At 37.2% G+C, this 24507-nt stretch overlaps 1 long non-coding RNA gene and 2 pseudogenes across 1 annotated transcript in view; 2 read left to right on the top strand and 1 right to left on the bottom strand.

Moving 5' to 3' along the window:
- Window positions 1-18226, top strand: part of LOC138376254 (uncharacterized) — a 79973-nt gene extending 61747 nt beyond the window's left edge. Inside the window, exons 3-4 of the long non-coding RNA XR_011231656.1 lie at window positions 6248-6335; window positions 17860-18226. This is a non-coding gene — a long non-coding RNA (uncharacterized lncRNA). The remainder of the gene's footprint in view (window positions 1-6247; window positions 6336-17859) is intronic.
- The window catches only part of LOC138376170 (programmed cell death protein 1-like), a 221197-nt pseudogene that overhangs the window by 95122 nt on the left and 101568 nt on the right, over window positions 1-24507 (top strand).
- LOC138376544 (RNA-binding protein 44-like) lies at window positions 30-16243 on the bottom strand (annotated as a pseudogene).

Raw genomic sequence — 24507 nt, 5'->3', positions numbered from 1 at the left:
TTTTCATTGAGTTGAATTTACACCTGGTTTGCAGTACATTTATTAAAAAACATTGCTCCAAAATATGCAACAGGCTAAATTTTGGTCTCCGAGAGGGACAGAAATTCTAGTCAAAACAAAATCCCAATAATCATATTCTCCTAGGATGTTAGTCATTTTCTATTTATGGAGATGGCTTCTTTACTTAAGCCTCATGCACCAACTGCTAGCTTCATCCTTTTCTTCTTCAGCTTCCTCACCTCTCTCAGTCTTCATGGAATTGAAGAGAGGAGCCTGCTCTAAATTAGATTTTGGCTTAAGAGAGTGTTGTAGCTGGGGTGATCTAGCCAGAGCACACAAACTTTCTCTGTATCAGCAATAAAGCTGTTTTGCTTTTTTGTCATTCATGTGTTCACTGGAGTGGCACTTTGCATTTCCTTGAAGAATTTGTCCTTTGCAGCCACAGCTGGGCTAACTGGTGTGGGGGGCCTAGCTTTCCCTGAGCTTTTGAAATGTCTTCCTCATTTTTTGTAGAGATGGAGCCTGTCTACATTGCCCATGCTGGTCTCAAAACTCCTGGCCTCAAGTGATCCTTCTGCCTCAGCTTCCTGAAGCGCTGGGATTACAGGTGTGAGCCACGGTGCCCACTGGCCATGATTTTGACTGTATGTTCTTATTTATAAAATAAGCTAACAAATACTAAATTGTTGGCATAAATAAGTTGAGGCCTAAAATGATATTATTTTCTTCCAGAGAAGTCTTACTTTCATTTCTTCCAGGTGCCTGGCAGAACTCATAACCCAAGATCATCTCAATCTGATTTAGGGACTAAATTCTGAAGCTGAGTTACAGCCCTTCTGAGCAACATGTATTTCTAGTTCAAACTTGTTCTCCTCAAGTACAGCCCACTGGGGTCCGAACTCCCATGCTGAGAATTTACCAAGACCCCATCTGTGGGGAGTTAGCTACGCTCCCCACAAAGAGGCATTTTTTTTCTCTTTATTTCGATCATGGTCTCTAAGTTGACTACGCCAGTTTGCAGGGAGTTAGCTAGGCTCCCTGCAAAGAGGTTTTTTTCTTCAGAACAGGTCTCTCAGGCAGGGGTCATCGCAAAGGATGAAAAATATAGTAGGAAACAGAAATAAAAGATAAAGTAATGGCAATAATAATACACAGAGCCAAAGATATAGTTTATAAAGTAAAGGTTTATGAAAATAAATAAATAAAGGAATGTATCCGGATGGATATATTTTTACCCGCATCAAATATATCCCTGACTGAAACTCCACACAGGTATTTTATAGGGTACTTACAGGCTCCCCGTTGCCAAGGGCAACAGGATTTGCATACTAACAGGCAGTTTGCTTTAGGGTCAAAGTCTCCTAAAAGGCTACTACAGATCCTTTAACTCCAACTAGGGGAACAATGAGTTATAAGATCGTCTTGGGGCAAACTTGTAAGTTTTATGATAAGGCTATTACTTTAGCAACAAACAGGGACATCTTTGCTCTGGTGATTGTGTTCTTGGGGACACAGATGATCCCAGAAGTCAACAATGAGCTGTGCTTTGTGTTAATTACTTGAACTGCATGGTTCCATCTGGGCCCGGCTTGGGCATTAGCGTATCTATATGATCAGCTCTCATCTCTGGGGGTCTACCTGTCAGTTCCTGCAACCTTTTGGTTCTAAAGAAAAGGCATGCCTTGTCTTTCAAAACAGGTGAGAACAAAAGGCCCAGTTTACAGCTGTCTCTTTGAAGTGCAGCTTCTACTGACCAGCGAGATGCCCTCCTGAGAGGAGGCAGCTTTTCAGATAACACATTTATCTTTTCTTTAAGGCAAAGCCTTATTTGACTTCTGAAATCAAATCTTGTCTCCAGAAATACAGGGGGCATTTCTATAACTCAGTATTCTTAGGCTCAACATCTCCCCCTTTTTTATTTGATGGAGTTGGACAGCCATCACAGCGAGGCGTTGGTCTCCGGATTCTTGTCTTCTTTGGAGTTTTCTCCAGACTATAAATAAACACAAGCAAAGGATTAAAATAATGCCAAAAGTTACAACAGTGGAACTCCCATAGATCTTAAGATGATAAAGTGGATCAGCTGACTCTAAACCAGAAGAGATGTCATTAATAATGTCAGCTTCAGAGAGCAATTTAAGTTTGTAACTGAAGGTACTTAATATTTCTTGTTGTAAGTTTCCAATCTCTTCAGTCAGATTTGCTTGGTTAAGTAGATGTTTTCCCATGGAAACCGAGTTTGATTATATATATGAGGTGTAACACAAAATTGAGTGATATTCCAATCGCAATGAAGTCTAAGTTGCTTTTGTAGACTTCTAACCTGGTCTCCCAACAAGGTGACTGCTTGTGGTAAGTCAGCCACTTGAATAGCTAATTTAGAATCAATCTGATTTTGGGTACACCATAATTGATTTAAATCGTGGTGCCAATTTTGAACAAATTCAGTGGTCTGAATGGTCTGATGCAGAGCCACACCTGCAGTGGCCCCAGAAGCAGTGACAGCAATGATTCCCAAAATAGCTGCTATTAAGAGACCAATAAATCTTTTTGTACATTTAAGAATGTGGTTAATAAATTAGCCGGGCATGGTGGCACATGCCTGTAGTCCCAGCTACTCGGGAGGCTAAGACAGGAGGATCGCTTGAGCCCAGGAGTTTGAGGCTGCTGTGAGCTAGGCTGATGCCACGGCACTCACTCTAGCCTGGGCAACAGAGTGAGACTCTGTCTCAAAAAAAAAAAAAAGAATGTGGTTAAGTAGTTTGTCCAAAAGGAACATTGCTGGTGTTTCTTGCCAGACTCTATTCATTTTAACAGGTAACCACAGTCCTGTTCTGGCTTTGAGAATATAAAGTGTTTCTTTATAAGGACTGAACTTCATAGAATTGTTAATACAGGTAGAATGAGAACAGTTGTCACAGGTCAGTAGGAAAGAAGGTTCGTTATAAACAGCATGTCCAATCATAAATAAGTAAGGCAGTCTAACACAAACTTTAATGAGTAGAATTTAAATTGAAAGTCCATTCTCGGCTATTGTTTGTATCCAAAGTGTGTGTGCTAATCCAGGACTGCAAAGGGTGCAAAGCAGCTGATATTTTCCACAACTGATCATGAATAGGGCCATCTAAAATATGAGGAGCTGGAGAGCTCATACCATCATTGAGCCGTGTAATATGACTTTTAAGGTCAGTGTCTTTTACAGACATCGAGGTGGCAGTTTTATTCCAATGAAGCTTTTTAAAATTGTGAGAGAAGGCAGGATGTCCATAGGGACTCCAGTCTAGGACACCACCATAAGATGTGGACCCAGCAAGAATGCGCCCCGTGTGAGCTCTACAACTGTCCCAGTGTACCCAAGTTTTAGGGTCAGAAATTATTACTTTCTTACAAAGGGGTATATCTGTGGGTGCAATTTTAGAATGCTCAATATTGATGTGTCTGGTTGCCAGACACTCTTACCACCATGCTCACCACGCAGATCATGGCAAGAAAAAGATTTACAGATGTTTTAGGTACAGATGTCTGGTTCAATATCCCGTCTGCTTCTTCGTATGTTCTCTTCAGCTGTCCCCACGTCATGGTCTGTGCCTGACGTGTCTTCCGCTTTTTCCCCTCGAGTTTCCACTCTGGGTTTGATTCTTCTGTTTGGAATCCAGACTGTTGGTCTGTCATCTGTCAAAACACAAGAAAAACTCTCCACCATACCTTTGCACATCCTTTTTTCCATTTATTTTCTACATCATCTTTCCACCAGATAGGCTGGTGAGGGAAAGAGTCTGATTGTGGACTCCTATTCCAATGCTTTTCTATTGCCGTTAATTTATCTTCCTTATGAATATTCAAAAAATTTTAGGTAAATAAGGCTTGATTTTTTTTTTTTTTTTTTTTTTGAGACAGAGTCTCACTCTGTTGCCCAGGCTAGAGTGAGTGCCGTGGCATCAGCCTAGCTCACAGCAACCTCAAACTCCTGAGCTCAAGCGATCCTCCTGTCTCAGCCTTCCGAGTAGCTGGGACTACAGGCATGCGCCACCATGCCCAGCTAATTTTTTCTATATATATTTTTAGCTGTCCATATAATTTCTTTCTATTTTTAGTAGAGGTGGGGTCTCGCTCTTGCTCAGGCTGGTCTCGAACTCCTGAGCTCAAACGATCCGCCCACCTCGTCCTCCCAGAGTGCTAGGATTACAGGCGTGAGCCACCGCGCCCGGCCAATAAGGCTTGATTTATTCTATCTTTGGGAGACTGTGTACCTCCCCCTTTTTGTTTTAATAACATGTTTTTTCTAAGTTTGATGTGTACGTTCTATAATGCCTTGTCCTTGATTATAAGGAATGCCAGTAATGTGTTTGATGTCCCATTTAATACAAAAAGCTGTAAAGGAATGACTAGTGTAAGCAGGGCCATTGTCAGTTTTAATGGTGGCTGGGACTCCCATGTATATAAACCAGGAGTGTAAGTGTGAGAACATGTGTCTAACAGTTTCTCCAGAGGATGGAGTAGCCATAATAAGACCGGAATAAGTATCTACAGTAACATGTACAACACCTAACTTGCCAAATTCAGGAATATGTGTAACATCCGTTTGTCATAATTTATTTGGTGAGAGACCTCGAGGATTAACTCCTGCAGAAAATTTAGGCTGATTAATTAATTGACAAGTGGGACAATGAGAAACAAAAGTTTGGCTTGATTATTGATTGTATAATTGCATTGACTTTTCTTAAATCAGTTAACATTTGTCATTTGCCAGATTTCTTTTTTAATAACAAATATAGGAGAATTTCACGGACTGGTGGACTCCTCTATATGTCCTGCTTGTAATTGTTCTTTTACTAATATTTGAAGAACACCCAATTTTTTTGTTTGTTTGTTTTTTGTTTTAGTGGCCACTGCTGTCCACATAGGCTTTTGTGATATCCAATTTAAAGCCAGAGCATAATGGTGCATTTCAGTAGCGGTGGCCGCTATCCAAAATTTGGATAGCATAAACCATGCCGAGAAGTATGTGCCTTTGGTGCCTCAAAAGTCTTAGCCCCTTGGCTCCTTTTACCCAAACCAAAACAAGGTTATAATTCATATTTAGCATAATCTGTTTAGCAGATGTATTAGGTATATTCATGTATGCTCCCCACTGCTGTAACAAATCTCTTCCCCACAAATTAATAGTGATGTTAGCCACGTAAGGTTTTAAAGTGGCTATCTGTCCATCAGGGCCTGAACAATTTAAAATTTGTCGACTTTGAAATATGTCAGTCATTGTTCCTATTCCGGTAAGAACAGTAGGAACTTGTTGTAAAGGCCAAGCTTTTGGCCAAAAACTTTTAGAAATAATTGTAACATCAGCTCCAGTATCTGTAAGTCTAACAAAAGATTGGCTATTTAACTTAATTTCTAATTAAGGTCTTTGGTCATTAATAAAAGTTTGCCAATATTGAGCGGCGGATGTAAAAGCCGCTAACACTTTGAATTAGCATTATTAAAAGCCAATATATGTAACATTAGATTTTTCAAGTCAGGCAGACTAACCGTTTTTTGCACAACATCTTGTAGTTCATAAGTTTCATAATAAAACTTATGAAATCTGCATAAGTTTTATTAACATTTTCTTTAACATTTTACACAAGAAAACACAGACTGTTTAGGAGAAGCTATTTTCTCTTGTGCTCTAATATAGCACTGTTGAATTTGAGCAATAATTTGATCATCTTTTTTAAGATCTTAGTTTGGTTTTTTAAGTTTTTTTTTTTTTTTTTTTTTATCAGCCTCTCTCAAGGGTGGATCATGCTTCTGGGAATCGTTTACATTAGAAAGCAGCGGTTCCCAAGCTTAAAGCTGCTGGCTTGAGCCACGCAGTGAGCTCTTGCTTAAAGTGAAAGTTTACCGCCCCCTTTTTTTTCTTTTTTCTTCTTTTTTCTCTTTTTTAATTTTTGAACTAACACATTTATCTTTTCTTTAAGGCAAAGCCTTATTTGACTTATGAAATCAAATCTTGTCTCCAGAAATACAGGGGGCATTTCTATAACTCAGTATTCTTAGGCTCAACACCCATCCCCCCAGCTGCAATGTTATGAAAATGGCCCATGCCCTCCTAGCTTCCCCTCTGCAAATAATACTGGGGGAGAGTACCCCCAAACACTGGGCATACTTTGAGACTCCTCTTTGTACCCTGATCCAGTAATTCATCATTATCTAGATAGCTCATCAGTGCCTTCAAGCAGATTTTTTTTTTTTTTTAATATTTATTCAGGTTTTCTAGTTGTTCTCAGTGGATGGTTGGCTTGAGTAATCTACACACCTATAACTGGAAACAGAAGTCTCTCCTATGTTGTAAAAAGGTATTGCATATGTTCACTGGTGGTCATTTTAAAATATATAAACAAATTCTTTGATATGCCTTTCTTTAAGAGGTGGGGTTAAATTTCCCTCCCCTTGAGTATGAGTTGCATGTAGTGACCTTCATCTAATAGAATGTGGCAAAATGATCGATTGTGACTCCTGAGGGTGGGTCAGAGCAGCTTCCCCCTTGCTCTCTTGCTCAGGGGAGGCCAGCTGCCACAATGTAAAGGAATTCAAGGAGTCCTGTGGAGAGGCCCATGCAGTAAGGCATTGAGGCCTCTTGCCAACAGCCATGTGAATGAGCCGTCTTAGGAGACCCTCCAGGCTCAGTGTGGCCTCTGGATGACTACGGTCCAGGCCAACTTCTTTACTGCAACATGAAAGATTCTGAACGCAAACTACCCAGCTAAGCCAGCCTTGAATCTTAATCTGCAAACTGTGAGATGATGAATGTTAAACTAAGCAATTTTGGGGTAAATGGTTTTATATTAATAGTAATGTTTGTTTTTAAATTTTATATTTTATTATTTGTAATTTAATATTCATTTTATGTGAAAAATGAAACCAATAGCTTAAAATTTTAAAGTAATATTTAAATAAAAAAGAATATGTTGTATGATCTCTGCTTCCAGTTAGGAATAAAAACGGGAGTTTTTCAGAACGGATGAAGTCATTTCCACAATAGTATTAACAGATAAGCCATTCAGAAACCCTTTAGGATTCATTCTTACTTCCTGAAGAGCTTCTATAATGTGGTCTCTAGGCAAAGTGAAAACATACTCGAGCATTTGTCTTTTCCAAAGTAACACAATCTGACTATAGCTAAGTTATTGAATGGAACTATGCTTTTACATAAAAAGCTTAAAACCAATTAAAATATAATTTTAGTTCTTACCTGCTGACTTCTGGATGTAGTTCAGCCAGTCACTTCATGATCTTGGTGAAGCTACGCAAGTTCAATGTATTTGGAGGTATGAATCTAACAGGTGCATCAGGTAATAATTTAGCAGATTCAATTTGTTTACAATTCTTGACACCCTAAATAAGCATTTTAAAAGTTTTCTTAACACCATTACACAGTGATAATCCAGCTTATTCAATTAAAATAAAATTTAAAATTATAAATAAAATAAACTGCTCTGAAAATTTTACTTTAAGATTATTTATACCAAGTAAATTTACTTCAGCGGTGTTCAGGGCTATGTATTAAGAAAACATGCCCAACATAATTTTTTATAGTAATGATAAAGTCTATGAGACTATGTCTAAATCAGCCTTTCTCAACTGGGATTCTTCCTCTGAACCCCAGAACACAGCAAATGGTGTAACTATTTTCTCAACCCTCCCAAAGACAGGACATAATCAGACCCATTCTAGATGCCAAGGAGAGGGGTTAACCCATTAAATAAAATGAATGTTTTGGGGTTAGGGTATTAAAGCTTAATTCTTTTAATCAACCCACCTGATAAAGGCTGGTCTGAAGAGTAATTATAAATATTCTATATTTTATTTACTAAATACCGTATGTAATGAACACAAACTACATGCCCAGAATTGTATCACAGGTTATGGGGGGAGGAACTAGTAATATAAAGTGCAGCCTCCTTCACTTGTGAAAAATAAAATTAAAATGATCAATTAGTTACTATTAACCATGCAAGTAGACTATAAATGGTGTGAAACCACTGTAAATCCTGTAAAAATTAAACAAAGGAAGGGCTCAGACTTTAAATCCTAGATGAAAAGTCAGGGCAAAATACATAAAATATTAACTCTGTCACACCAGAATATTACATTTTACTTATTGCCATTATCTCTCCCACTAGATTTAAGCTTCATATAAAAGCACAGATTTTTGTCTATTTTGTTCACTGTTGTTTTCCCAGTTCCTAGAATAATGTACACAGTTGGTATGTAATAACTCTTTGTTCAATAAATAAGTGAAAAGATTGGAATGTGATAGTTTAAAGTGATAGTTGAAACCACAGAAAAAAATGAGCTCTCCAAGAAAAAGCCAAATTACTGGTATGTAACAGCAACGATAATAGCTGTACTTACTGAGTACATCCTCAGTACATTGTACTGAGAATTTTTCCATATTAAGCTCATTTAAACTTCTAAATATTTGAGGTAAGACCTATTATCCTCATTTTAAGACAAAAAGCTCAGAGAGTGAGGTAGCTCTCCCAGAGTCACAGGATGAGCAGGAGGCAGAGCAAACCTCCATCATTTTCCACATCGTGTTTAAAACCTCATTGAGGTACAGATGAGGGCATAAAAAAATAAAATGAGGCCGGGTGCGGTGGCTCACGCCTGTAATCCTAGCACTCTGGGAGGCCGAGGCGGGTGGATCACTTAAGGTCAGGAGTTCGAGACCAGCCTGAGCAAGAGCGAGACCCCGTCTCTACTAAAAATAGAAAGAAATTATATGGACAACTAAAAATATATAGAAAAATTAGCCGGGCATAGTGGCACATGCCTGTAGTCCCAGCTACTCGGGAGGCTGAGGCAGGAGGATCGCTTAAGCCAAGGAGTCTGAGGTTGCTGTGAGCTAGGCTGACGCCACGGCACTCACTCTAGCCTGGGCAACAAAGTGAGACTCTGTCTCAAAAAAAAAATAAAATGACTACCTTTTATGGTTTTAATAATTATGAGATAACATTAGCTATAAAAAGTGATGAAAGTATGATAATTAGTTACTTATAGAGTAGCACTATTCAAGAATAAAGAAGAAAAAAAAGACTGGAAAGCAGCAGGCCCCCACCTTTTTGGCACCATTCATTTCCTTCACAGCCATCTTTATATCACTGTTTTTTGTGGAGTTTTTTTTTTTTTTTTTTGGAAAGCAAGAGATGCATATCTGAAATAGAAAAGCAGAAAACCAAAAGGTTTTTCATTGACTTTAAATTACCTCAAACTTAATTTTGTAATCACTGGCTCAAATATAGTTTTCACAATAATAAATGCTCTTATAAAGGTTGATATACTAAGCCGGGCAAGGTAGCTCACATCTGTAATCCTAGCACCCTGGGAGGCCAAGGTGGGTGGATCGCTCAAGGTCAGGAGTTCGAGACCAGCCTGAATGAGACCCCCCGTCTCTACTAAAAATAGAAAGAAATTATATGGACAGCTAAAAATATATATATAGAAAAAATTAGCTGGGCATGGTGGCACATACCTGTAGTCCCAGCTACTCGGGAGGCTGAGGCAGGAGGATTGCTTGAGCCCAGGAGTTGGAGGTTGCTATGAGCTAGGCTGACACCATGGCACTCTAGCCCAGGCAACAGAGTGAGACTCTGTCAAAAAAAAAAAAAAAAAGGTTGATATACTTAGCTTGAAATCAGGAACAATGTTTATTTAGGATAACTAAATAAAAACCAAATTAAAGATGAGAAATAAAAGATACTAAGCATTTCTCATGAATTATCTCCTATTAATTTCATATTAAAATTTAATGTAAAACATTTGCAAAGCTGATATATGATAAAGTTGCAGAGATTAGCAATCTGGGGACTATTTATACTAAAAAAATTAAAATTAATTCCTATGTTCAAACGTAACCTCCAGATGACTCAAAGGCTTGCAATGTGAAAGTCAAAATTTAAAACATTTACCAGAATATTTAAGAGAATATCTTTATGGCCTTGTTGTGGGGAAATATTTAGACCAAAAAAAGTTGAAACATCGAATCAGAACTTTAACCATATAATTGAGAAAGTCAGGCAAGAGCTATTCCTATAAAAGCACCAGACCTAGAGAGTGTCAGTGGAAGGATACATACCAAATCTGAAAAGTGGTTGTTTTCAAATCATGGGACTATGGATAATTTTTTATAACCTCCTTGTATTTTTGCATTTAATTGTATTTTCTAAATTTCCACACAGCATGTGTAATACTTAAGAAAAGAAAACCCCACAGTTTGTTTTAAGGATTCAACAAGATGCTAAAAGAATCTTTCACATCAGGTAATACTACTAGGATTATAATACTACTTTAATGAACTGTATTAATACCACATTAATGAGTAAAATTTAGAAGTTGTATACTCTTAGGTGACTCCATTAAATAAAATTAAACACCTATTTTTTAACAAATTTCAACCCCAACTACAAACAGGATTCTCTCTTAATTGATATAGATTTTCATATCTGAAATGAACAGCCATCATTTTTTATCAGCAGACAGTAAAGGTATTTCCATCACCACTGTGATTTGAATGATCTGACAATGTCACAAAATAGAAAGTAGCAACATACAGATTGGAAGAGATTATATACAGATGATGTAGCTATCTATCTAAAGTATAAAAGTGTCATCTAAAAGGTAATTAAACTCAGAAATAATAGAATACAATTTTCTGAGCATCTACTATGTGCCAGGCTTTACTCCTAGTGCTTTACAAACTTAACTCATAGTAGTTTCACAACATCGCTATGACAGTACTATCGACCTCACTTTATAGACAAAGAGGAGACTGAGGTACAAAAAGGTCAAGTAAATTGCCCAAATTTATTCATCAAGTTGCTGACAGACCTGGGAATTGAGCCAAAGTTCTCTCTTTCTGGAGCCCGTTCTCCTTAACTAAGGCACCCTACATTCCCTGTGAAACAGCGCGTAACAAGATAAAGTACACGGAAGTCAGTCAGTCTGCTGCATGCCACTAATAACAAGCTACAAAGTATAATCCAAGAAAGATCTGATTAAGAACAGCACGAACCAATGACTGCAGCTATTTGTCTATAATGACTGCAACTATTTGTCTGCATGGCCCCTTATACTAGCCTGGGACCCTCCTGTGGGAATGGCCTTTGACTTTATCCCCACTGTGGCTGATGTCTGGTACAGAACCTCTAGTAAACAGCAGGCACACAGTAATGCACATTGGACTGAATTTGGGAAACACACCTGTAGTTAGTAGAAGAATCATAAATTGAAATTTCAGAAACTAGGTATTTCTGGAAATGAGACCTTCAATCAGCCTAAAAAAAGAGAAATAATATGAAGTTCAAAAAGAAATCTTGGCATACCTCAGATACTGAAGGGCAGAGGCCACCAACATGTACCAAATAACCTTTATCTCTTCATAAGGGTTCAGCATACATTTCTGCTTGTAGAAAAACAGAATATACCACAGAAATGATCATCATTGTATTGGGATGTTTAAGAGAAAATGAAAACTTGCTAAATATTTCATGGTTTCTTTTTACTATCACAAAGCTTATCAAAAAGTTATCAACAAATATCTAATCCTAGCACTCTGGGAGGCCGAGGCGGGTGGATCGCTCGAGGTCAGGAGTTCAAGACCAGCCTGAGCAAGAGTGAGACCTCGTCTCTACTAAAAATAGAAAGAAATTATATGGACAACTAAAATATATATATACAAAAAAATTAGCCGGGCATGGTGGCGCTTGCCTGTAGTCCCAGCTACTCGGGAGGCTGAGGCAGTAGGATCCCTTAAGCCCAGGAGTTTGAGGTTGCTGTGAGCTAGACTGATGCCACGGCACTCACTCTAGCCCGGGCAACAGAGTGAGACTCTGTCTCAAAAAAAAAACCAAACAAAAAAAAAACACAAATATCAGCATGACCAGACCGAAGACCAAAAGCCTGGAGTACAGTGTTAAGATTTCTGGGCCTTAATCATATCATCTTGAAAAATAAATGGGTATGGATTAGTTGATATTAAGTCTCTCATAGCTCAAATGAATAAATTACATCTAAATGGAGGAATCAGTTACAGCTGTCCTTTTGTATCCCTGGGGGACTGGTTCTAGGACTCCCTGTGGATACCAAGATCTGAGGATGCTCAAATCCCTTATATAAAATGGCATAGTATTTGCATATAATCCACACACATCCTCCTATATATCTTAAATTATCTCTAGATTACTCACAATACCTAATACAATGTAAATTCTATGTAAATAGTTGTTATGCTGCATTGTTTAGGAAATAATGACAAGAAAGTTAGTTGAATCCATGAATACAGAACCCATGGGCTGACTGTACATCATGACTAAAAAAGTCTGTCATTTGTCCCTGGTTCAGAGAAGTGCTATGAGAACACTGGATGTACACAGGATCTTAACACCTTAGTGTTAGTGCTGGCTAGAGCTAGTGGTTTCAGAGACTTCTTTACACACATTCCTTTGTTGGGCAAATAACGCACCAAGAAAACCTTTCAATCAGACAAATATCAACAGCAGGTATTATATAGCTTGTGATAATGTTAAGAGCACATAAGAAAAAAACAGACAAATTACTTGAGTTAGACAGCATGATTTTGGAAACCACAAATACTAGGATTATAGATAATTTTTTTTCTTGCTTGACAAAAAAATTCAAAATTCTTAGACTGTCATCTCATAGTCAATATTGTGAAGGGAACCTGGTCTGAAATCAAAGATTCACTAAATTGAGACTTGAATTACTAGCAAATCCTATACCTGGCAGAGAGGGAGTACACACATATTGTTGAATGAATCCATGAGTACTTTTACTTATGTTTTAATAATTTTTAAATAATAATGGGAGATTTGTAAATTTTATTGTGTTCATTAAGTAATAATGGTAACAAGAGTAGCCTAGCACTTATCGAATGCTCTGCTCCAGGCAACATGCTAAGCACTTTATATACACATCACCTCACATGATTCTCCCAACCACCCCGTGAGGGAGCTATTATTAATATTATTTCCATTTTACAGATGATGATACTGAGGTCATGGAGTTTAGGTTACAAATCTGTTAAGTATTGATGCTAGAATTCAGGCAGAGTCTTTCATCTTTAGGTAATCAATACCTAACCTTCTTCATTAACTTACTTCATTTAATTTGTTAATCTCTTTGGATTATAAATGTATTCTAGAAAGAAATAGTGAAACTACCTAACTTTACATTTTTATATTGCAGTGAAAAAGAAGTAAAGAGATATAGTACACTAAAGGAGTCAGAAGGTATACATTACACCCATCACCTAACCCTTCACTAATTCGATACAAAATATCTACTGGATACCCTATGGGCTGCACACTGTACTTGGCAGTGAACAAAATCCCTGATCTTGCTGAGCTAGTATGTAAGGGTGGGAAGGCAGTGAACCAAGTAATAAATCAAATATCAAGTAAGCAAAACACACAGTATTGTGACAAGTGATGTGGTGGAAAATGATGCAAGGAAAGAAAAAAAGTTACAATTAAATCAGATGATATAATATTTTAAGTTGTGTATATGTATTAATATATGCATAAAGAAATGCATTGAAATGCTCACTAAAATATTCATAGTGGTTACTGAAGGTTGGAGAAACTTCAGGTAATTTTAATTTTCTTATATTTTCATATTTTATTTAAAAATCTTAGTAAGCCATTATTTATACAAGCAGAAAAAAATAAAACCATCGCTAATATGGAAAATTAAGAAACCCACAGAAACATACAGATAAAAATAAAGAGAGGTAGCATAACTATCACAAGAAATGATAGAATTTTCTCTAGTGCCTGTGATTATTCTAACTATTATAAGCATTTAAGGACTATCTAAAGATGGAAACACTCCTGAAATAGATGAAATTATTAAAGTGAGGGAAAGCAAATAGTTTCCATCACTAATACCGATTTGATAGATTAGTACTGATTACCTGAGGAAAGCTGAGAAGTTGGTTTTGTTCCCCAGGTAACCGCACCTGAAAGTGTCCAGTGAGGGCTCAGTGGAAAAGAATGCAGCTTATCTACTTGCTAACTAAATCTTGGGTATAAGCTTTTAGCAATTTTCTGTTCTTTAAAAAGTTAACCTCCAACTGGCCAATTTCTCATTTTATATAAAGAAAAGCCGCAAACAGGAATAAAATATTAAAACAGCTCAGGCACCCAACACAACACAGAAGCAGGTTAAGTATTATTTTACAAATAGGTTAGGATTCCTCAGTAAATTGTTAAACCAATCTAGTGTAAACTTCAGATTCCATCTATCTTGTTCTATTTGATTTTCTTTCCTTCCTGAGAAGTCAAATCCTGTCAGGTTTTCTTTAGCATCAAACCAGTCTTCACTTATTTCTTGGTAATTTCTACAGTCTCATAAATTGAAAACAATGAGCTATGAATTATCTACAATGTTTAACCCTCTGAAAAGTTATCTAAAAAGCATGATGAATCACTATGATAATTACTTGTTTTATATACAAATCTAAAGATGAATAGTAAGCAAAATAAGAGAACCAAGCATAAAGCTTCTGTGAGAAGGGATTTCAGCAGTCCCAAAATAAGAAATTCTTTTCAGTTTGAGTGATCAGCTTCCTAGTTTCCCTTTAATTAATATTGATTCCCAGTTTATTAAAACTGTCACTATTCTGATTTTTCAATTGTTATTTACTGGAAAAAAGACATCTTTATATACAGAATAAGAGAAAACTTCTTTAAAAGGACTAAGTAGTACTGCAGCTCTTTATATCATTAAAATTAACAATCATTTTGGAATGACCATAATCTCTTTTCTTAGAGGAGAAAACTAAAAAAATGTACACAATTTACAGAGATACAATTAGACACAAGAAAGAAAGTTTTCAAATTGGAAACATGAAGCAGAATAAAAGTCCATATTATTATTCAGCATTATCGGATATATTAGGTGACTTTAAAGTAAGTCAAACAAAAATAAGAACATACTTAACATTCACAATCAGAATGATGCCATTGTAGTCAATTAAAAATATTTATTTTGACTTAATGAATAAACACTGGAGATATTTTAAACCTTGACTGTTTTCTGGCAACTATGAAAGATAATATATTTTTATACTAACTTTTAGCATCAACTTTCAGTTGATCAAAGTCTACATTTATATCACCATTTTTTAAACCATCTTTCTTGGGTGATGTATTTTGTTTAGGATGACTACTGTCAGAAAACAAAGATATCTGAGGATTAAGATAATAAAAACAGTAATAAGGACTAGCAATTATTGTGCTCTTACTATGTGACAGGCACTCTTCACTGGCATTATTTAGCCCGTACAATAACGAAGGCTATGAGAGTAAAACCATCAACTTGACTTCACAGATGAGAAAACTGAATCTAAGAAACTCATTGCGCCAAGCCACAGTTAACAAGAATTAGGATTTGAATCCAGTCTGTGTATAGTTACTATGTGCTAACACTAGTATTTTGGAAAGTGTGGCAGAACACACTAGAAGTACTATAGATAACTTTGGGAGGTATATATAAATATTAATAACATTAACCTTTAACAGTTATGTATTTAATTTAGTGTATGCTTATGTATATCTTTTATTTATGGGAAGTAATATTTCTTTCTTATATGTAAGAGTGAATTATTCTTCACACTTAAATTTTTGTGAAAAGGAGAATCATTTAAAGAAAAATACAGAATAACATTACAGGTAACATAGGGCTATGGTAAATTGTGAAGATGGTACATGAATAGCTGAAATTTAGAAATACTATGCTACACTATACTGGCTTTCATGCATAACTAGTTAATTTAATGAGACAGGGACTAAAATGTAATCCCAACTTAAAATAGATATTGTTTTATAGCCAAAAGTATGATTATAAAAATTGTTACATCTACATCTTATACTTTTAAAAATAATTTATTCTTCCTAAATAAGCAGGTTATACCATTGGTACCATTGCAATGAAAATAAAGCCCTTAAGAATTATCATATAGTACTAAATGTATAAATTGTTTAAGCAAAGTATTAATACGTAAGAAATTTAAGTACATGAAAATCTAGTTATGAATCTGTTAATTCTTTGTGGATAACTGAGTTTTTTAAAAAATGAATTTAACAATAGAACAATTTGTTAAAACAATTTACTTTTTATCATTCATGTTAGTAGAAAGGAACATATGTTAATCAAGTATTTCACTTTGCACTTGGGAATCCATCTTCGGGGATTACCTAAGACCACTCAAAGAATGAAACCTTAAAGTTAAGACCAAAGTCAGAAAAGCAGAAATAAACTTCAGCTTTCCTATTCCATTGCCTCCTGGCTTGATAATGCAATGTAACTTATGTTACTATAACACTTTATAATTTGCAGGGTGTTCTTATATAGATTAAACCATCTTTTCTGATTGTCATCTGACCAAGATTCCCTTGGTGGAACAAGACAGAATGAGAAAACTTATGAAAGGCATTTAAAAACTATTTTCCTCATTTCAACAAAGGAGAAATTAAAACTTTGCTCTACCTAAAATAAATGGAACATTACTTTATTCTACCCCATGACATGAAGGTGCAAGATATTAGTTTTAACTACACTCATGCAACACGATGGTGGCCATATATCATGGATTTGCCCGGGACAGTCCAGATTTATACCTATTGCTGTGGTGAATGATTAACATTACTATTACTCTCTTTCATCCTCAAAAGTCTAGTGATTTGGTGATAAACTATATGCTTACCCTACTCAACATATATTGCTGATATCTGTTTCATTAGGCTTAAATACAGCATTATGTTCCTCCTAATTAAAGTAAGCTATAAAGTAAGCATATAAAGTAAGCTAGTTGAGTGAAAAGAAGGATGTCGGAGTCTCTAAAAATTATAATTTACTTACGCCATAAAATTAAAGATTGGGGCTGGGCGCTCTAAACTTCTGACTTCTGTCATCGATGGTTTGCAATGTGGGATATGCTCGCCTGAGGGAGGATCGAAATGATCTACTGGGAAGTTTAGAGGAAAATACTAGAACTTCCTTTTTCCTTTTTTTTTTTCAGACAGAGTCTCACTCTGTTGCCTGGGCTAGAGTGCCCTGGCATCAGCCTAGCTCACAGCAACCTCAAACTCCTGGGCTCGAGCGATCCTCCTGCCTGAGTCTCCCAAGTAGCTGGGACTACAGGCATGTGCCACCATGCCCAGCTAATTTTTTCTATATATATATATATATATATATATTTTTTTTTTTTTTTAGCTGTCCATATAATTTCTTTCTATTTTTAGTAGAGATGGGGTCTCGCTCTTGCTCAGGCTGGTCTCCAACTCCTGAGCTCAAACAATCTGCCCACCTCGGCCTCCCAGAGTGCTAGGATTATAGGCGTGAGCCACCGAGAACTTCCATTTTTATTTTTCATCTTTTAAAAAATTAAGCTGTAATAATGATTATAGAGTGACAAAGATGCCTGCTGGCTACTATGTGATTTCTACAAGAGTTACTAGGAACAGAATAAGGAGAATGTGCCAAATTAGATTCATGCCTAACCATACTGGAAAATAAACATAAAAACAAAAGATGTTATAGTATATAATGTCTTAAATTAATCTGCTTCAATTTATCTAAATGTGCCTTTTTCTATACCTTCAAAGAACTGATTTTATGTTATAATATAAATGGAATTTGAACAAAAGTGTGGAAGACTTCAACTGGAGAATTTTAGTTTAAGAAATCTCTAATTTATGTGTATAACCTTGAGGTTCACAAGGTATTAGTCAAAAAAGTCAGGCTTACTGTTCACTGTCTCTTTTGGGTTTTCTTTTCTTTTTCTTTTTTTTTTTAAAGACAAGTGCAGTAGTGAGAAGAGGGGAAAGAGCAGAACAAGGTGTTCAGTCTATAACTGACGGTGAACTATCAATCGAGATAACTGACTACCTTGAGACCAGCCTGTTCACTCTCATATTAAAATGTAAGACAATACAAGGCTAAACTTAAAGAACCGCTACTACATTCTTTCCCAATTGCTAAAGATTTTAAAGTCTGAAGATACGAAATAATGGAACACTCAAACTGCTGGTGAGAATGTAAAAGAATAACATCAACTTTGAAACAATTTGCTCTTGCATGGTCAAGGTGAACTCTTTAGACTTTAGAGCCAATAATTTCACTCCTAGGTATATACCCTAAAGTAGGGGGTCCCCAACCCTTTTTAGCACCAGAGACCCGGTTCATGGAAGATAATTTTTCGGGGGGGGTGTGGGGAGCCATGAGGAATGGCTGTAAACACAGATGATGAAGTCACTCATCTCCTGCCATGCAGCCCCCCAGTTCCCAAGTTTAAGGGAAGACAATTTTTCCCACAGACTGGGTGGCGGGGCGTAGTTATTCTGCCACCTGGTCGTGGGGGGCACAGCCCTAGGGAAATTCATGCACATGTTCACCAGGCTACACACACACAAATGCATAAAAGAGCAATGTTCTTAATGGTCGCATCGGGTATCAACCCAGATTATAAAAAAACTATAATGCATAAATCTATTATGGTACAGCCATACAACAAGACAATAAAGAAAAATGAACATGAAATTAAGCTGCCTACATGAATATGGATCAATCTTATAAATAAATATAATATTCAATTAAAGAAGAAAACACGAAGGATCACCTCCAGTTATGACTCCATTTAAAGTCAAAATAGGCAAGCTAAACTGTATTCTTTAGGGATATATATATAGATGGTAAAAATCATGGAAGGAAGTAATTACCATAAAAATCAGGGTAGCAATTCCACCAGATGTTGGAACAGGAACGTATGTAATTGGAAAGGACACAGGAGGCTTCTGGGGTGCTGACAATGTCCTATTTCTTACCTTGAGTAATATTTGCTTCACCATACATTTGCTTCATAATTATCATATGTACATTTATGTGTAAATAAACCCTTTTAAATTATCAATTTTTTACATCATAATGGTATTGTGGTTAAGTCTTTCTTAGGGATACATATTGAAATAATTATGGATAAACTGATATGCCTCAGATTTGCCTTCAAAATAATAGAGGAAAGGAAGAGAGTGGATAGAATAAAGTAAAGATAAGAATTGAAATTGTTGAAGCTGAGAGATGGATACGTGGGGCTCATTATACTACTGTCTACTTTTGAATATGTTTAAAAGTTTTCATTAGCACAAAGTTTTTTAAAAGCCTTTATGGAAATAACTAAACAATGAAGACATACACTAGCTTCATAAATAGGAATACTCATATCTATAGATTTAGTGCAAGTCTAATCCAAAGTCCAACAGGGCTTTTGGAAAACTTAACAAACTAATTTGAAAATTTACATGGCCATTCCGTGTAAATATAATATATAAATATAAATTTTATATTCTGTATAAATATTTATACAGAGTGGCCATATAAATTTTAAGAATGGACAAAACATTACAAAAGAAGAACAAAAAGAAAGGGACCTGCCTTCCCAGCTATCAGGACACTATAAAGCAAACTGCAGAAGACACTGTGGAGTTGGCACGATGATGAACCAGTGGGCTAATACAGTCTATAATCGAACACATCATGTATGGGAGCCGGATACACTATTCTATACTGCACACCAGTGGTGAAAGGAAAGACTACTCAGTAAGTAGTTGTGAAACAGAGGGTTCTCCATATAGAAAATAAATGCAATTAAATCCCTTTTTCAAAAATCAATTCCAGGCTTCTATGTAAAAGGCAACATTTTTCAACTTTTACAAGTAAATCTGGATGAAATCTTTATTACCGAGTGTAAGAAAACATTCTTAAACACAAAAACACATACCAAGAAGATGTTAGTTAAGTATGTTTTAACACATATAACCAACAAAGAATTTGTTTTCAGAACATAAAGGGAGGCTTATGAAAAAACAGAAAAATGTGCAAAAGACACGAACAAGCATGTCTTTCACAGAAGAAACCATACCAAGCAATTAAGCACATAAAGAAATGCCTAACCTCTTAGCAATCAGAAAAGAACAAGTCCATGAAATCCCATTTTACCCATCAGATTAGCAAAAATTTAAATGTCGGAAAAAATCAAGCATTGATGAAGGTGTGAAAGTGGAACTTACACACAGTGACGTGGGAGCAATTATCACTTTGGAAAATAATGTGGCCCTATCTTGTACAATTGGTCATGCCCACACCTCACAACTGAGAATTCTACTTCTAGATATATGTTAGAGAAACAAGGATACTAAAAGTCAGGGGGGTACTAAGATATAGGTACAAGAATTTACAGCATAGTTTGTAACAGAAAAAACTAAAAACTAGAAACTAAACTGTCCACCACTAGGACATCTGTGTTGGGTGGTGTCTTATACCTGTTTATTGGTGTGCATCATTACATAAGTTTTATTTTTTTTGTATAAAAGTTTCAAAAGGAATTAAATCTTTTCTTTTAAATATTATTGATTACTTTATCTGATGTCACATTTTAAGTAACTAAAAATTGCAACAACCTCATGTTTGCTAAGAAATGACTCGCTTTGGCCGGGTGCAGTGGCTCACTCCTGTAATCCTAGCACTCTGGGAGGCCCAGTCGGGAGGACTGCTTGAGCTCAGGAGTTTGACACCAGCCTGAGCAAGAGTGAGACCCCATCTCTACTAAAAATAGAAATAAATTAGCCAAACAACTAAAAATAGAAAAAATTAGCCGGGCATGGTGGCCCATGTCTGTAGTCCCAGCTACCCGGGAGACTGAGGCAGGAGGATCCCGTGAGTCCAAGAGTTGGAGGTTGCTGTGAGCTAGGCTGACGCCACGGCACTCTAGCCCAGGCAGCAGAGTGAGATTGTCACAAAACAAACAAAAAAAAGACTTGCTTCATTTTGAGGTATGTACTTTAAAAACTCCAATCTGAACTGAATAAAGATCAATTTAAGAAAAGCATTAAAGCAAAATTTCCCCTGACACTTACAAACCTACAAAGACATTATGATTTCAAAAAATAAAAGGCTTTCTACTAACTTCTTACCCCCTTCCCCATATTGAACTCACACTGAATGCTGTGGACATTAGATCACCAACGGACAGCTCCGAGCTGGTTAAGGACACAAACAACAGGGTGGGCACACCAAAACCTGTCTGCTCCACTGTTTTGCCAAGAGACTTTCTAGTTTGTTTTCAAGTACATATGGCCAAACTTGAACTTTCTTCACAGTTATGTTAAAGGAGCTGCAGAGGTGTAATCCACAAGGAATACCATCTACTCCACCCAAAAGTGACTGTCTGCAACAAAACACGGTGGCCACTCCTAAGGCAGCAGAGACAGTTCCAGTATATTAAATGGCCTTTGGAACTTCTAGGTTTAACAGTACAGGTAAAACATTTCAATCGGTCCTCTAAGATGCCTTTCTAGAAAGTATGGTTCTTTTTCATTTCTCAACTGATAATTTTCTATTTTTATTAAGTGAACTCATTTATTTGTTTTGAGATGACTGGTTATAGAATGTGGTTTTGTGTGAAATTAAACAAATCAAGAACATGCACATTTGTGTTTTCAGAAAAAGAAAAAAAGACATTTCTATTACACTCACGCCTCACTTAGGGTGTGGAACGTGGTTCCCGAAAGTGGAGGTGCTGAGCGAGCCTGCGCCGTCCGGGGCGCCTTCAGCACAGCGATATGGAGACACAGCGCACCTGACCAGTTGCTCCTCTGCTTCACACAAATCCCTGAAATCAGGGAACTCCCCAGTTAGAGTTTCTCTGGCCACCTGTCATAGAATTGTTGGTTAATCCCCTCGGGCTGCACTAATGGCTCTGATGTTTCCAGAATGTCTAATGGTCTTACAGCAACCCCTAGCTCTCTACTGATCTTTCCCCCTCCGTTTCCTCAGTCACTTCCCCTGAAGAAAACTCAAACTGTCCACACAGTAAGCACAGTGCTCTCCCTTTGCTTCACCAGGGCAGGTCCTCCACCGTCACCAGCACACATTTGCACACCCCATTATTATAGGTTAAAACTGTACAGCAGAACAATAAATGGCAGAAAGAAAAGCCACCACCAGGAATAAACAACCTTATTGCAGAACGTGCTCTACACTCCATTCCAGACAGCTGAGGGGTCCCCGGGGGAGTGCGCGGAAGGAGCAAGGTGGCTCGTGTGGCCAGAGGGGACAGCGTGGCCAGTCAGTGCTGGTTCTCAGTCGGACGCATGGTGAGCCAACCACTAGAAAAAGTGCATGTCCTTCCACTTCATTTTTAGTCAAAACCATTCAATGATAAAAAGAATAAAAACCAAAGACGTTCCATGACCTGGAAGGCCAAACATGAACTGCCTTTGGTCACCTCTCTGGCCTCACTCCCACCCCTGGCCCTGTGGCTCGCAGCCACTCTGCCTTCTTCAGTATTCCTCTCCCACACACAGCTTGGCACTTCCTAATCCCTGATGAACATGCTCTGCCCTCCGGAGCTTTGTGGCTGACGCCCTTAAACCCTTGCCTGTGTTTCACCTCACTGATGCCTTCCCTGAACACCCTATTTAAATTAACATCTCCATTTCTCCCACATTCTCTATCTTCCTTGTTTTTATTTCATTTCAGAATACTACAGGGGTACAGACGTTTTGGTTACATGGATTGCTTTTGTCATTCTCTATCTTCTTTTTCCACAGAGCAGTTATCAACCCCTGATATCACATACACATTTGTACAGTAAATATCTTCTCCACTAGAGTGAGAGCCACGAGGGGAGAAATGATGTCTGTTTTATTATTATTTCATCAGTACCTGGCTCATTATAGAAATACCAGAGTGTTACTAATTGTACAAATGTACGGTAACTGCATATATGTCTAAAATGATACATTTCAGAGACAAGCAGTATCACAAAATATCAGTGCCATGTGGGGAAACATTAGATGGGAAGGCAGATAATATAAACAGAAAAGTGGCGTTTTTTTTCCCCTGTAAATCAGTGTTCATTGTTTTTAAGCTCACCTTAGAAGTTCACCAGCACTGTGATGCACAACAGTAAGTGGGTAAAGAATCCACTACAGTTCTGTAAACAGCTAACAGATCTTTCCCTTTTGTTTTAAACTAAATTGCAAGGCAGCGACCACCCAATTTAAAATCCATAACCTTTGCTGTATCTAGCAACAGCAACTCCAGCACTTACAGTCAGTTAAAAAGTTTCAGATTACCACGGCTCAAAACATTGGGACCTTATTATACTCTGTATTTTACTGTATTAAAATGAAGGAGTAGGAAGAGAAAAATGATTCTTATGCTACTACTGAGAAAAATGCATTCTATTTTCTTCCCAATATTGGGTTGTTCCTTTTTCACACATGGAATGTGCAAGAGCAGGGGTGATAAAAGAACAAGTGGGAGAACTGGCACGCAGCACTTTATTTCAATAAATACTTTAGAAAAGATAATTTCAGAGATGACCAAGCAGCTTTCAGATAAGGAAGTCTTGCTACAGTCCAGTAGAACATTAAGGATATTTTTGCAGAATGTAAAGAGACATAAAATTATTAATGCTTTCTTTAAATCTGTTTCCTGATGCCAACAAGCAAGGTATTATCTCACTATGATGACCACAGGCCCTGCAGGCCAAAAGGTTAAGAAATCAGATGACCATGGAGTTTCTGTGGAATATTTCACATAAACATGTATTTATTAAACAACACAATGCTGACATGTTAAATATTGTATGCAAAAAAAAAAAACAAGTTGCAAATCCTCAGCAGAAAATGTATTTCTGGGCCGGGCGTGGTGGCTCACGCCTGTAACCCTAGCACTCTGGGAGGCCGAGGCAGGTGGACTGCTCAAGGTCAGGAGTTCGAGACCAGCCTGAGCAAGAGCGAGACCCCATCTCTACTAAAAATAGAAAGAAATTATCTGCCCAACTAAAATATATATAGAAAGAATTAGCCGGGCATGGTGGCGTGTGCCTGTAGTCCCAGCTACTCGGGGAGCTGAGGCAGTAGGATCACTTAAGCCAAGGAGTTTGAGGTTGCTGTGAGCTAGGCTGATGCCACGGCACTCACTCTAGCCTGGGCAACAAAGTGAGACTCTGTCTCAAAAAAAAAAAAAAAGAAAATGTATTTCTGATGTTTCATTCTTGCAACTCTAAGGCTTCATGTTCCTGTTACTTAAATTTCTAATCTGTGCCTTTCTACTTTAGCTATTGATAAGTATACCTTTATAACATGCCTGAATAAAGTCACTTTATTATAATGTGAATACTGGCAAGCAATCAATCAATCTTGAAAAAATATGGCAATCTGACTTCTGGTTTCCGATCTGTAAGGAGCTTAGAAGTCATCATTCCCATCCACAGAACAAGAAAACAGCTGAACAAATGGAAAACCCAACATCTCAGATCCACTGGAGAAATGAGGGTACACAGAAAACTGCTGCTCCCCAAACGAGAGAGACAGGCAGGCAGACACAGAGAACCACAACTCAGCCAGAACAGAAACCCACAAGCAGAAACTCTGCAGGACC

The sequence above is a fragment of the Eulemur rufifrons genome, chromosome 28 (assembly GCF_041146395.1).
Source record: "Eulemur rufifrons isolate Redbay chromosome 28, OSU_ERuf_1, whole genome shotgun sequence".
Taxonomy (NCBI): Eukaryota; Metazoa; Chordata; class Mammalia; order Primates; family Lemuridae; genus Eulemur; species Eulemur rufifrons.
The sequence above is the reverse complement of the archived record's forward strand: the minus strand, read 5'-3'. Positions and strand labels throughout refer to the sequence as shown.